Source organism: Bactrocera dorsalis, chromosome 4, assembly GCF_023373825.1.
Source record: "Bactrocera dorsalis isolate Fly_Bdor chromosome 4, ASM2337382v1, whole genome shotgun sequence".
NCBI classification, from domain to species: Eukaryota; Metazoa; Arthropoda; class Insecta; order Diptera; family Tephritidae; genus Bactrocera; species Bactrocera dorsalis.
Genome location: NC_064306.1, coordinates 37,048,692 through 37,065,384, shown reverse-complemented (window position 1 = coordinate 37,065,384; position 16,693 = coordinate 37,048,692). Strand labels below are relative to the sequence as shown.

General features: G+C 36.0%; 1 protein-coding gene across 1 annotated transcript in view; it reads left to right on the top strand.

Annotated features, from left to right (window-relative positions):
- The first annotated feature begins 11,908 nt into the window (after window positions 1-11,908).
- LOC105222207 (myc protein) overlaps window positions 11,909-16,693 on the top strand; it is a 56,291-nt gene continuing 51,506 nt past the window's right edge. Inside the window, exon 1 of the mRNA XM_049455370.1 lies at window positions 11,909-12,191. The gene's annotated coding sequence lies outside the window, so the exon portion shown is untranslated. The remainder of the gene's footprint in view (window positions 12,192-16,693) is intronic.

Sequence of the window (16,693 nt, the reverse complement as noted above, 5' to 3'; positions counted from 1 at the left end):
ATCCAAAATTTATTAAAAATTCTTACAGGTTAGCGGTGATCCGAAATCACTTCCAAATTTAACGCTTCCGCACTAAGCTCAAGTCATATAATTTTACTACAGCTTTTATGCGCAGGAATACATATTAACATAATATATTTTCCTGTTTGCGTGCGTATTTCTAGTATCTGCGAATGAGAATCTAAACAAATTGTAATACATTGTAATGAAGTGAGGAATAAATATAAACAGCAAATTGAGTATTTGCCAGAAATTTGCATAATCAAATACGCATGAACACACGTCGGTATGTATGTATATGTACATATGTATATGTATGTATGGCATACGTATATATCTATATATGTATATATATATATATGTCACATAAATTTGTAGAAAATACAATTTTACACAGCAAGTTCAAGTTGCATTTGGGTCTCTGTTTATTTTTCACTTTTGTTGGAAACTATTGAAAATTTTGATTTAATTTGATTGAAAAGTAATTAAAAAATTTCAATTCAATTACGTATGTGGCACTGAAATCAGCCAAATTGTATTGCGTGTGCACAGTGGTGTGGTGAAAGGATTTTAGCCGGGGGATAATTGAAAAGCGGTGCTTCACAAATAGTTCGAGGCATTTCATTTTCTTTTGTATCTTGTTTGCATTCAAAATCAAAATAAGATGAAAAATAAATATATTAAGGGGTTTCATGGGTTTCCTCGGACTTTTTTCAGCAAATTGTTTCTCATAAAGAAAATAAAAAATTTTTTGGAAATGAAATTCAGCCATTGCGACGCCATTTCCGGAGACCCCTCGAAAAAAATGCAAAAAAAATCCTTACAGGATCATATAATGCGAAAAAATACGTGTTTTAGTTAAAACCTTAGCTTAGAACTTGGACGAAGGAAAAAAAAACTGAAAATTGGATTTTTGGCAGACATTTTTTAAAATAGTTGTAAACGAAAAAAACAATCCTTTGTCCAAGTCAAAAACCTGTGTCAAATTTCATGAAGATCAGTTGAGTAGTTCTTGAGAAATCTTGCCAACCAACTTCAGATACACAGTTTCGAGAAAAACGTGTTTAAAGACGGCGCACTTAGCCTAGCTAGCCTAGAGCGCACAAGTTCTCAAAACTGTATCTCCAAAACTATTACTCGAATCAACTTGAAAAGTTAGGAAAACATTCTAGACGTGTTGTAGAATATAATAAATAAAAAATTAGATTTTTTTAAAGCCGTAAACTCATGTAACCCATTAAGGTTACTGACTCTATTGCTACACAGTCTCTATATAATGATTATTCTACAAGTACTATCCTCTCAATGCTACATTATCTTTCAGAACTTCACTCCACTTTGCTGGCATTTCAAACTTTTAATTAGGGCTAATAGTTACCCCTTAACCTTATTGCAGTTATTTTTACATAAACTCACTTTCACTCAAACTTATTGATAATCGCTTCGCTACGCTTAATTCTAATTTTATGCTATTCCAAACTCTTTCGAGAAAGTTAAAATCCTCTCTCCATAATGGCAATTTCATTCGCTCTCAATTTGACCACATCCTCTCGTACTTATGTACACGCCCACCCACCCTCTGTGCTCTTATGCGCATTTACGCTACGCACAATCGAAAGTGGGTGGCGGCAGGTGGCACCGCTTTTTTGCGTCGCCGATGACCTTCAACCAACAAAAACTTGCTGCGCAGACAATGCAAAGGTCATCGAACTCAGCGCAAGTTTTCGAAATAAGGGTAAAAATTCGAATGTTGTATCTGCAATTGTTGTACGCCTTGTTCCACTGCGTGTATGGCAGGCAGCGGTGCGTATGTGCGTGTGTGGCGAAAGCGCGGCGCTTGTGAAAGCTCAGTTATACATACATTTGTATTTATTTATGTACATACATACATACATAGGTATCTGCTATCTATCTATGTTTGTAGTTCTTGAGTTCAAATACTTTGGCAACTGTGCTCTTAGAAATGATTGCGCCACATACATACATACATACGTATGTACATCATCATCAACATAGGTACATATGCATAGAAAATTTTGTGTTTTATTATTTATAATTGGCGTAGAGTACAATTCGCGCGCCGTTTTTCTAGCGGAAAACTGATAAAAGATACAATTACCAGCTAAAGAAATGTAATGCGTTAAAGTGCCGCTGCCACGCAATTTATGCCCTAATGGAGTATGCGCCACACAATTGTTGTGTAATTTAATTTTTCACAAGTTGTAAAATGTAAAACAAGAACAACAATAAAAGCAAGAAAAAACTATGAAATTTTAATACCATTCACAGGTGCTTTTTTATGTCATAAAGTGGTATAAAAAGTCTGTTTTCGAGAGTTTGATCGATCGATTTGTATGGCAGCTATATGCTATAGTGGTCCGATTTGAACAATTTCTTTGATGGTCATAGCAATGCTTTAGATAATAATCTATGCCAAGTTTTGTGCAGATTCCTTTTCAAATAAAAAAGTTTTCCATACTAGGACTTCGGTTGGATCAGTCAGTTTGTATGGCAGCTATCTGTTAAAGTAGTCCGATCTGAAAAATTTCTTTGGTGATTATTGCCATGTCTTTGATAATAATCTGTGCCAAATTTTGTGAAGATTCCTTTTCAAATAAAAGAATTTTCCATAGAAGGACTTGAGTTTGGTAGGTCGTTTTGTATGACAGCTATATGTTATAATAGACCGATAAGAATAATATGTTCGGAAATTATAACGATGCCCTAGATAATAATCTGTGCCAAATTTTGTGAAGATCCCTTTTCAAATAAAAAAGTTTTCCATACAACGACTTGAGTTTGATAGGTCGTTTTGTATTACAGCTATATGCTATAGTGGTCCGATTTGAATAATATGTTCGGAGATTATAGCATTGTCTTAGATAATAATCTATACCGAATTTCGTGAAGATACCTTTTCAAATAAAAAAGTTTTCCATACAAGGACTTGAGTTTGATCGGTTAGTTTGTATGACAGCTATCTGCTATAATAGTCCGATCTGAACAATTTCTTAGTTTATTGTAGCAATGTCTTAGATAATAATCTATACCGAATTTCGTGAAGATAACTCGCCAAATAAAAAAGTTTTCCATACAAGGACTTGAGTTGAATCGGTTAGTTTGTATGGCAGCTATACGCTATAGTTGTCCGATATCGACGGTTCCCACACATAAGCAGCTTCTTGGTGAAAAAAAGACGTATGAAAATTTTCAGTTCGATATTTCAAAAACTAAAGAACTACTTGGAGTATGTAAAGGCGGACCAACGGACATGGCTAAATTTACTCAACGGATGATGGTGATCATTTACATACATATGTAGATACGTATGTATGTATATGCTTTAAAGGGCTTTCGACGTATTCTTTTGGCTTTGATAAACATCGTAGAAAACTTTATCTAAAAAAAAACAAATCTAAATCTGTTCAGGGTATACTAAGTTGAAAGGCTGTAAAATGCGAAGTATTTTGAACGAAACCCGAAAATTCGTGTTCGGCCTTTTAAATCCATTGTAATCGCAAATCAAAATTTGTTTGTGTATATTTGTAAGTTGTTTTTATTATTGTTGTAGCAGCATGAAATTAGCGCCGCACTATTTCAAATTCAATACACACATGGCCAAAATAATATACACACGCTATTTGTGGCTTATTGCTGCCAATCAATTACAAATTTACGCACACAAACAACTTTTCAAAAAAATTGCTATATTATTACGTGTGTAATATTAAGTGGGTTGTCTAGCTTCTGGGATTAGAAGAAATATGGAATTTTTGCATATTTTTAATGTAGTCTCATATACAGGATTCGATCGAAAGCATGTTGGTCTACGAGGTATCGGGCCTCAAATCTGGCGCCGTGCAGACTTTTCACGTCGTTCTGTCAGCTTTTCCTAAAGTAGAGATTTTTTGGCACGATTTTAACAAAACTATAAAATATATTCGAAGTCTGTAAATTGTTACTGATTCACAAAAAACCTCTCGTTTAGACAGGAGAATTTTTGGAAACTTTTTTTGGTCTGGTTAGCTTGAAAACAGGGTCACAATTTGTACTTTAATATCGTTCAAAGAAGTTGAGAAATCGATGACAACCATTTCTCATTTCTTCGAAACATTTTCCGTTAATAAAACTATTCGAAATTGAGCGACAAATTAATTAAATTCTGTTTTTTTCAATGCCTGATTAGCAGCCAACTGTCATTTAAATTCTCATTAAAAAAAAGGTTTTTTGTCGAAAGTAGGAGTCTTGGTTAAGTTAATCAGAACTTAACTGACAGTTGGCTGCTAACCAGACAATGAGAAAATGGACCTAACGAAGCAAAGAGTAAAAGTGTACTTATTTCTTTGACCACAGCCGCATATCTATAAGTAAAACAGACCATACTGATCCACCAAATATCAAAATCACTTTTAAGGCCATTCCTTAGATTTATTTATTTATTGAAATTTTCACGATTTATTGTCGAGTAAAATCGAAAATGTGAAATATTTAAATTTCTTTAATTGACATATGAAGGTGTGACCGTCACCCTTTAAGAAAAATGCGTAATTAAATTTCGTATGATGATTTACATACATACGAGGTATGACAATTAAGTAATGAGACTGATTCCATAAAAACCGTATATTTGAAAATTATTCTACAACTCTGCCATCCCCTTCAAAGTAGTCCTCTTGGGCAGCTATACAGCGATTCCAGCGCGTTTTCCATGCTTCGTAACATTTCTGGAACGCTTCGACTGGGATGTCCGCGAGTACCCTCGTCACGGCCGCCTGGATGTCCGTAATCGACTCAAAATGGGTTCCTTTGACCACCGATTTTGTTTTAGGAAACAAAAAAGTCACAGGGTGACATGTCGGGCGAATAAGGCGGCTGTTGCAACACGGCGATCCCTTTAGAGGCCAAATACTAGGACACGCTGAGGGCGGTGTGGCACGGCGCGTTGTCGTGATGAAGGATCCAGTTACGAGCGATGTCTGGGCGCACCCTGGTTACTCGTTTTCGCAATCTTTCGGGGACTTGGAAATAGTAAACTTGATTCACAGTTTTCCCCGGTGGAACGAATTCTTTGTGGACGATTCCACGGCTATTAATACAGATTTATCTTGTTTCTACAGACATTGCACAATCAGTTTTTCGTCATCAACAACTTTATGCTAATAATTTGAAATCTATAATACCCTTGTACGAGGGTATATATTGAAGATATTGAACAGCTCAAAGTACTTTTTGGCATTTGCCGAAAATATCTAATTATAAATATAAATTAAATATGTATAAGCCTATTTGTTATAGATATACACATATGTAACTAGCTATCTGTGTATAGAAGTATCCGTACATACATACATCTGTACATATTTAATATCTGAGTATTTTTTTGCAGTTGTTCAATTGTCTGAATTTCTGCTTCAGTTTCGCACAACTGTATACATTTATTTGCATAGTAGCTCTATTAATATATACATATGTATATATGTATGTAGTATATGCCTCTGAATTCATTTATATATTTGCATTAGTGTGCAACTACTAAAAGAAGAGAGAGAATTAGCCATTCTTTAGTATGTATATGTAGTAGACAGACATTGTAGTAATTTTATGGCAGTTACTGTAATACTTTACCCTAGGTTGTGAAAAGTATGCTCTATAATGCACAAAAGGTCCGAATAAAATCCCTCAATCCATATTTAAGAAATAAATTTGCAAAAAATGTATTTTTTTTACCATGAAAGCCTTACTGTTCAACACCCTGGGTATCGAAAATGTGGACCCCGGTACCTATAGTTGACTTTTGTTCGAAAATAACGGTCAATGTGTGAGATATGCAATAGAAATTAAGACAGAATCCTTTTCCTGCAGTAGTAATTCTGTGTATTCAAAATGAGTGGAATCGGGTCAATACTTCCCTGAGCCACCATATACCTAATATAAAGATATTCGAACTTCCTGTTGACTTTATGCTGGATATATCAGCCAATACTTGATTTATCTCAATGAAAATTTCAGAACGTATTTTACTCATAACAGTATATCATTGTGTCTAAAATGGATACACTTGGGCGAAAACTTGATCTAGCCCCCATATAACCATTACCAAGGTTTTCAAACATCCGACTGATTTTGTATAATGACTGTCGAAATATGTATTTTTCTAAGTTGATATGACATGTGTCAAATGTCACATATAATCATAAGTGTTTAGTATACACTTGTCTTTCTGAAGTGCATAAAGTGCATTCGTCGATTTTTACGATGAGTGGAATTATTCAACAGTTTCATTAAATTTTGTATGCGGAATCAAATTTCTTGTGCCGAAACGTTCAGAATATGTGGAAAAGGCCTCTGGTGATACGAGGTTTGACAATTAAGTAATGAGACTGATTTTATTGCCGCGCTTGTGGTAAACCTGTGACCTTGAATCCCCTTTCTCTTTTTCCGGCATCCCTCCCTCTCCATTGATATACATATGTACCATCGCTCTAGCCTGTTTAATTCGCTGTTGCGTCAAGTTGAGTACACGTGTGTTTGTAGTGCTCGTCACGAAAATGGATAAACGAAATCAAGAGCAACGCGTCGGGATAAAATTTTGCGCTAGATTGGCCGAAACAGCTTCGGAAACGTACGCTAAAATTATAAGAGTGTATGGTGATAATGCTCTTAGTCGTGCCCAGGCTCACAATGGTTATCTACGCGCGCCCACCGCCCGAAAAAAGCTCCCATGAGCAAGTCGAAGGTGAAAACGATGATTATGCCTTTTTTGATAGCCGTGGAATCGTCCACAAAGAATTCGTTCTACCAAGTACTCGAAAGATTGCGAAAACGAGTCAACAGGGTGCGCCCAGACATCGCTCGTAACTGGATCCTTCATCACGACAACGCGCCATGCCACACCACCCTCAGCGTGTCCCAGTATTTGGCCTCTAAAGGGATCGCCGTGTTGCAACAGCCGCCTTATTCGCCCGACATGTCACCCTGTGACTTTTTTTTGTTTCCTAAAACAAAATCGGTGGTCAAAGGAACCCATTTTGAGTCGATTACGGACATCCAGGCGGCCGTGACGAGGGTACTCGCGGACATCCCAGTCGAAGCATTCCAGAAATGTTACGAAGCATGGAAAACGCGCTGGAATCGCTGTATAGCTGCCCAAGGGGACTACTTTGAAGGCAGAGTTGTAGAGTAATTTTCAAATATACGGTTTTTGTGGAATCAGTCTCATTACTTAATTGTCATACCTCGTAATTGTTTGTCGGGAGTCCAGGACGGCTGTCAACATCAACTGATGATCAAATAAAGGAAATGAAAAATGTTCCGAAAAATTTTCAATTGATTATTATTCCTTTGTTTTAACATTTTTTTTACCCAAATTAGTATGTGTATGGTTGCACCCTAATGTGCATACATACACTATTTATTGAGTTTTTTATGCGCAAACAAACTTTGTTGTTTAATTTGTTAACAAAAAATTATTTTTTTTTTACACACATATATATACACATGCACATACATACGTATGTACGTAGACACACAATGTTAAGGTTTGTTTACACTATAATTTCATTGAAATATTTTTAAGTATTTGCAAAAATAACAAAAATTGGCTAAACTAATAATTACTCGTTGCTTAATTGAGAATGTTTACTTAATTGAAAAAAAATTAAATTATATAATAGTTTTTATTTCTAAAACATATTGTTATAACAAAGAAAAAATAACAGGAATTTACATAAGTTGTACTGACGCATGCCTTAAATAGCGGGTGATCCAAGTAAAAGTATTTTTTTCAAAAAACTTTTTTTGGCAGTAAACATTTTAGTGAGCAGATAATTTCACGTTTTGAGCCGGGCGTTTTGCCTTCAAGATCGTTTGATATTATACCGTTAGATTTCGCCTGTGAGGATATGAAAAATCTATGCGGATCATCCCGCTTCAATTCAGGCCTTGGAGCAAAACCACAAGCTGTCATTCACCAGTTACCAGTCGAAATGCTTGAACGAGTTATGGAAATTGGACCCAACGAGTGGACCATCTGAGATGTAGCCGTGGTCGACGTTTGAGAAAATATAATCTCAAATGCCAAAGAATTTTCCTGCGAATGATAATAAACATTCTCCATTAAATTTGGAGTTTCTGTGATTTTTCTTTAAAAAGTACGAAACCTCGAAATAGATCACCCTTTATTAGAATATATGAAACGAACCCAGAATAAACGTTTATGTGACCTGATCTACGAAAAGGGGGCTTGGGTGTCAAAAAATCAATTTTCACGAGAAACTGACGAAACGAGCTTTTGTTGTCAAGCGTTTCCCAAAAAAAAAGGTAGCGGGATCAAACTGTCGTTATCTCGTTCTATTCCTTTCCATCACTCTTGAATAGCTTGAAAATTGCAAATTGTAGTAAATACTTTTTAAAATAGTAGTAAATTTCTCCATATAAAAAAGTGTAGCAGATATACTACAATAGTACCAGAATATCAACACTGCGCATATTACCTCATTACCGCTTTAATTTCTCTTGTCAGCTTTGAGCCATCAGCGGATTTGTCTCTCTTGTCTTTCTAATATTGAGCGGAATTTCCGTTCGCTTTATTTTGAGAGGCACCAGCAACTAGGCGCTCACTGAGTGACATTTTCCTTCACAGGTTCTGAATATTTTTTCTCCTTTGCTACCAATGCTACCTAGTATATATTTTGTGCTCTTATATTTTCTATAGGAATTTTTACTAAATGCCTGAAAGCCGCACAACTTGAAATTTCAAAGTGCTTAGAACGATTCGTACATACATATGTATGTATACTCGTACAGTTGTGGTGTGTGTAGGCCACAAGTCCACTACAATAGTAGTCTTTACGTTGTTTTAATCACCTGGAGAGGCAGTGCTATTTTGGGGGGATCTAGCGAAAGTGATATACGAACAGACATTTTGCCACTACTGTGTGTATATTTGTATATAAATATGTACATATGCTTATATACATATAATAAATGTGATATATGTATATGTACATATATACAACGATATATGTATATATATACACACATACATACTTATATACCTGGTACTTTCATTCTGTTGTGAAATTCTTGTTCGCTCGGTCAGCAGATACTCTCTCGTAATTTCTGCAAAATTGTGAAATATTTGTATCATGCGACTACCCCCCGTATCCTTTTCCCAAATACAATACAACAATCGGTTCGGTACGCAGTGCACTTGATTCTGCCACATACGAACTGCTGCTACTGCTACTACGGCTACTACCACGACTACCACAATTACTACAGAAATAGTAACTCATTTGGTAGTACGACACGTCAATGAAAACCGGCCGGCATATTTCAAGTTTTTTTGCTTCTTCTTTCTCTATTCACTTTGCGCTGCTCGCTTTTGAGCATGCTTTTATGTCTCTTTCGCAAAAGTGAGCGAAACGAGAGCTTTTTACGCTGCTATTGTTTTTGTTGTTGCGGTCGCTTTTTGACATACGTTTTAATTTTTATGAAAATTTTGTTGTTTTTCGCCAGCGACTGTACTTGGTGAGCAAGCAGACTTTCAAACATACAAATATTTATTTCAAAACGAGTTTATTTGGTTCTGTTGAGGTCCGAAATTCTCTTTCGCTCGCTTGTCACTACTTTTTTACGCTTTACTACAAAATACGGAGACTCCGTCTGTTTGGACAACGCGTTATATGTATACCTGCAAGGCTGGTAAAAGATAAACCAATATTGCTCCAGAAATAATTTTCCTCGGTGTCTCTTTAGAACCCTAAGAGAACTGTAGGGAAAAACTATATAGCCTCTGTATACATTGCATAACTTCAATTATATCACTACGTCCAAAGGACCGCGGGTTGAAATTGGTTGATATGGTCACGTAAGATCATTTTTGTATTTACATATCTTCTTGAGGTTAGAGACCTCATCTAAAAATTGTTCATTATTGCCATTGTCAAAACATAGCCGTCTTTAAGTTTCCCTAAGCAAATTTTTACCGCGCAACCCGTATCATTTGTTCCCAATTTTCAAAATTTGCAGTATGTTCTTTTTGTTCATCAAGGGACCTCTTATGTATGTATATCTGAGTTTCCTACCCAGTGGTAGCATTCCCTTCACTTAAACAAATCAAGAGGATTAATGCCTCATATAGTTAATGCCTCATTTAGACTTTTAAGTGTTCTGTCAGACCGTTTTCTCCATCGTCCTATCAAAAAGTCACATTACGAAAAAAATCTCGGTCTGAAACAAGCTTACGATCATTAGTCCCTAAGTATTCCTTACAATTATGAATTAACTCCTTTTCATGCTCCCCCTGTGCATATGTAATTGAAAGGAATGTGCCTTTCTCGACTCATGAGAAGCAAAGGCGTGGTATTTTCGGCATTTTTCAGATTTACCGTTATAGTGATGCTATAATTGAACTGAATAAACTAGCAAAGACTGAGACTTTTTTTTATCCCGAATTAGTCAAGTCTACGTAACCAGAACTCTTGTAGAACCCCGAGAGGTGGGAACCCTTATCCAGTCTGCTTAATGGCAGTACAAACATAACACCTGGAAATGGTGAACCCGATTCCCCAATCGATGATGGTGAAACAGACGTTCCATTGCCCGACCATGCAGAAGTTCGAAAAGCAATCACCTGGGGGCCGACGGACTTCCCAAAGGGGGAAACCCCACATCCTGGGCCAACTACCGTGGGAAAAACCTCTTCAACTTCGCATATTGGACCTTATCAGTATGGCTTTAGGCCTGGAAAGTAACAAATAAACAGATATTCACCCCCCGAACCAGCAATAACACAAACAACAACGTCAGTCTCGAAATTAAACACAGAATAACTCATGCCAACAGGTGCTACTTCGGACTGAGTAGGCAATTGAGACGTAAAGGGCTCTCTCGACGAACCAAAGCCAAATTCTATAAGTCACTCTTCATCCACGTTCATGCAGAAGCATAGACTATAACAACATCTGACGAGTAGACCTTATGAGTTTTCGAGAGAAAGGTTCTGGGGAAGATTTATGGTCCTTTGTGCATTGGCAACGTCGAATACGGCAGTCGATGGAGTGATGAGCTGTACAAAATATACGACGAAAGTGACATAACTAGTTCAGGAAATTAAGAGACAGCGGCTACTCTGGCTGGGTAATGTCGTCCGAATGGATGAAAACACTCCAGCTCTGAAAGTATTCGACGTAATACCCACCGATAGAAGCAGAGATAGAGGAATACCTCCACTTCGTTGGAAAGCCCAGGTGGAGAAGGGCCTGACTACACATGGAAAATCCAATTGGCGCCAAACAGCGAAAGGGAGGAACGACAAGAACGCTGTTGTTAACTCGGCTATAACCACGTAAGCGCTGTCTACCCCAATAAGAAAGAATCCCACAGTTTTAATGATATCGATCTTTTGCGTATGTCAATTTCTCTCGATCTATCAAAATCAAGACTTTGTGTGCATTTTTTTTGTTTGCAAGATATTTTCATGAAATTTAGTATGGCAATGCTACAAGCTCCGAACATATTATTCCGATCGGATCATTATAGCGTATAACTGTCATACGAACTAACTGATAAAAGTGAAGTCCTTGTATGAAAAACCTTTTTATTTAACAAGATATCTTCACAAAATTTTACATAGATTATTATCCAAGCCAGCGCTATGATCTCCGAACAAATAGTAGAGATCGGATTACTAGATCAAATAGCTGCCATACAAACTGGCCGATTTGAATCAAAATTAAGAAGTTTTTATGCCTTTTTATGCTATGTATTAGGATTGCAACTGTGAAGTGTATTATAACAGTGCAACCAGTATTAACGTATTTTTATTATTATTATTATTTTTTATATTATTAATTATAATTTTTTATTTAGTTAATTATTTTCATTTTTTTCTTCATTTCAGATCTCATACCTTACATGTCAGTCATATCTTCAATGTGCTTTAGTGATAGTAGAGAATTCGAATTCTCCTAGTTTATAATCATTTAAAAAAGTCTAAATGAATTAATTTTTAAGTTGAAATTAATTTCGAAAGCCGTTCTGCGGCTAAGAATCTCAGGTCCAACGAAATGTGTGTTCAAATCTATAGTACAAAGCAATCATATTCCATAAGTGTTAAAGTCAGTATTCCATCATTCTCCGAGTGCACCAACTGCAGCTATTCGAAATCATGTCCACCAAAGCCAAAGGTAAGTGGTCGTTAAAAAATTAAATATATTTACTTTGCACAAATCGATAATTGATATACAAACTCCTTGTTTACCGAACTTATTATATTTATGACTCCAACTTACTTACGCTTAATCATGCCCCGGCAAAGGTCTTCCGGAATTTCAGTCCGCCATTGACGGTGTGCTTCCGCAATTAGCGACCACCTACGTTATATATCTACTATATATGTATATACATATATTTATGCGCGCCACTCCCTCCTTGTCAGCGCTTTACGCATTCACTAATGACAGCAAACCTAACCTACAGTGAAACCATTGCAAATTTTAATTGTCATGCCCGTAAGAATGCATTTTTTATTATACTTACTTGTACAACAACTCAATTTAGCTGTTCGAGTGTGTGCGAGTATTACATATGTACTTGTATGTAAGTATGTGTGTATATGAGCACTTAAGTTTGTGTGCATTCACACTTGAAGTGTCGCAGTCAATGTTTGTTTACATTTTTATCACCTTTCTACATAGTATATTTGTATGTATATAGAAATGTATTGTATATAAGTATGCGGCTTAAATGTGCTTTACTTGAACTAACTGCATTTGCCATTTTTTCGTTTCCCCATAAGATAACGTTGAAGAAAGCTTAAAAGCCGTTTGTCATTATGATAACAATTAATCAGTGCGGTCCTTGATCAGGATCCTTGGGCACTTTATAAATTCCGGTTCCACATATCACTCAAGTATTTTGAAAATGATTATAATCAAAACTACACTCACTGAAATTGAATTCTACTTTACCCAGAGTCTCAGAACTCAGGCTTGGTCAGACAAGGATCTTAACCAAGTGACCAGAGACGCCATTTTCATTAAGTTATGAAATTATTCTCCGAATAAATACACACACACACACTCGATAGGGAGTACCCTTGTCTGAAGCCTCGATTTGTATCGAACGGCTCGTTCCTGACGGAGCTTATGTTGTTGCTTCACAGCTTACACAATCGTATTAACTCTACGAGGATACCAAGTTCAGACATAGCGGCATAGAGGCAGTTCCTTTTCGTGCTGTTGCAGGCGGCTTTAAAATCGACTAAGAGGAGAGATGTGTCGATCTTCCTTTCACGGATTTTTTTCCAAGACTTGGCGCATGGTGAAAATTTGATCGATTTTAGATTTTCCAGGTCTAAAGCCACACTTAAATTCCAATCATCGGGCATGCTTTCGTCCGAGCATATTCCACAAAGAAGCTGTTGCATGCTCCTTATCAGTTCTTCGCCGCAGTATTTCAATAACTCGGCTGCCAATCCATCGGTCCCCGCCGATTTGTTGTTCTTCAAACGGGTAATTCCTATTCGAACTTCTTCATGGTCGGACAACGGAATGTCTGCTCCATCACTCCATAATTTTAGCATGTTCTTGGCATCGGTCACTAGATCACCTCTGCGAGTTCTACAAGAGTGTGCTGCGGTCTTAAAACCTTCTGTTAGTCGTCGCAGCTTTTCGTAGAATTTTCGAGAGTTACCCCTGTGGGCCAGCTGATTAAGCTCTTTGTATATACTTACGCATTTTCGCCTTTCTCTTTTTTGGTCTGCATCTCGCGTCCCTCATCAGCGCTCGATATCTATCCCATCCCGCACGTATTCCTATTTGGTTTATTACCATAACTTTATTAGTTCTTGATTTACATTCTATAAACTGAAAGATTGATTAGGAACAAAAAAATATTTTAGTTTATCAGAAGTAGGCCTTCTTGTTGTTCGATTTCTCCTATCGTAATAGGCAAGTCAAAATAATATTCTGCAGAGTGTCTATGCCTCTACTCCATATAGCAGGACAGGGATAATGAGTGACTTGTAGGGTAGTGTATCTGAGCTGTAGAGCGATTACGGAAGCGTTGGGATGCCGGTCTTGGTTAGATAGCTGTTCACAAGAAAGGTGGTGTGAGCCGGTGCGTTGTCGTGGTGCAACTTCCAATCGGCTGCGCGGCTACGATGTCTTGTCGGACCCGATTGACCCTTCGTTTGAGTATCTTGATAACTTCCACGTAAAACTTGGCGTTGACGGTTTGTCCAGGACGAACAAATTCATGGTTTACGATGCCTTTGATGTAAAAAAACAATGAGCATCGTTTTCACTTTGGATTTGCTCATTCTTCCGTTGTTGCAAGAGTATAAAAATATAAGCTACCTGCATATGACTTAATTTTTGTAATTCGAAGATATTGGTCAAACATTATTTGTCTCTATTTACATTACTCTCACTTCTCTGCCATATTTATGCACTACTAAGTAATGGCGCTATTATCAGTGTCACTCTACATATTAGTAGTATACATACATACATACATACATATGGATGTATGTTCGTTTATAAGTATGTTCATTAAAAGTACACACAAATGGCATTGCGCTTTTCAAAATGATTATACTATTTATGTACGAATGTATGTGTGTATGTATGTATGTATCCTTGCCCATGCACTCGTTGATACTCGGTTTGTTTACATTTTGCTATTCTTGTTTGATTATCAATAGAACACATACCTACCATATTGTTTTTGTTATTGTGCAATGCAATTTATTTATTATTCATAACTTTATATTCGCAACGTGCCAACACAAATGAAAACTTTTCAGTTGTAGCATTGAAAGCTTTCGTTGTTGTACAATTGCCACGTGAATTTATACTATTTTTGCATTGGCCATTGCAATATTTTCCTTCTTGCTTATATATTACTTATTCCATTTCTTCAGTCTCTTGTGTAAACATGCTAAACTTTAGTTTTGTTTACAATTCACCATTTGTTGATATACAAATTGTGATGGAAGCGCTAAAAGAAAAGCTTTCAAGATGGCATGTGGTCGATTGGGTTGAGCGTTGCATTTTCATGTGTGTTTATAGAAAAGTCGGAAGTTTGCTATTTCTATTTGAAATAAATGCAATTGGTTTAAATAATCGTTATTTTGTCATTGAAAAATATTGGAAATTATCTTGGAATTTTATACGCATAAAATTATTTTTGAGCCGTCTTCGATTCGCCACCTTTTTGTGTGGTTGAGCTTTGCTCCCTTGTCGTTAAAGTTAGATATGAAGGCAACACCCACATTAACTCATTGAGTTTAATTAAAGAGAGTATAACGATAACTCATTAATGTGAAGTAATCTCCTACAATTCATACAATTAAATTTATGCCAGCATATTTAGTTTATACCAGTTGTACGTATTTATATACAGATCAGTTTTCTTACAGAGTCTTTTGACATAATACTTAAGCATCATTAAGTCATCACTACAAGATAAACATATACATATGTATGTATGTACAAACATATTTAGACCAGTTTTACAATACGTATTTAAACCAGTTTTTTGGCTATTGCAGTCTCTTGAAAAATTTTTTTGGGGTTTTTTATGCACTCTACTACATAATTTTGCTTTGCATATACATATGTACATGTTTAGACCAGTTGTTTGCTATTACAGTTTCTGAAAGAGTTTCTTTGAGATCATCAAATCATCACTATAAAATTTTGCTACACATACTTACGTATGTACATATATACATTGAGACTAGTTTTACTATAATTATTTAGACCAGTTTTCTGTGCTATTGCAGTCTATTGACATAATTGCGTCGTGATCGTCAAGTCATCACTACAAAATTTTTCTAAACATATACATACATGTGCACGTATTTATACCAGTTCTACTATATAGGTTTAGACCAGTTTTTTGGCTTTTTCATTTTATTGAAATAACTGCTTTGAGATCATCAAGCCATTACCGCACAATATTTATACCAGTTTAGTATGCATGTTTAGACCAATTTTCAGAAAATTTGTTATTACACTATAATATAAATCTTAAAATATTTATTATAAAAATTAGCTTTTCTGGTTGTAATTCAATACTCGTATAACGACAAGTTTCGTTATTTTATTCTCTAAACTGTTGAAGAGTTTAGTGCTGACAGTTCTTTCAAAGTGCCGCCAGTTGCTTATAACAGTTGATTTAATGTGTTCTATTCGTTACTTTTTAAGGCGAATCGCTAAACCAGACATTAATTCTTCCGGGTAACATCCAAATATTCCAATAAATTTCTCACCTTCCACCTTTTTTATTCCGCCAAAGAATATTATTTACTTATGATTGGTATACATACTTGTATGTATAGTTTTCTTCCAAAAAAGTATATTATGAAGTTAAGTTGAAATTCAGTATTGAAACCAAAAGTAGCGTGTCTTAACTTCGATAGTGCCGTTGGTTTCCATTGTTGTGTATTTATAAAAGAGTTCCGCTGCCCTAAGTACTTATTATGTAAATGATTATCAGTTAATATATTTTGACTTAATGAATAATATTTGCAAATTGCAACGCCTGTCGCCTGACGTTCATTCACAGATATTCTGTCTACAAAGTTGCCGTTGATAATTTTGTCAGGCTGTCAGCCTTTGAGCGCGTTTTCTGATTAGTAATTTTCAATTCCACGAACAACAAAAATAGCATTATGTCAATA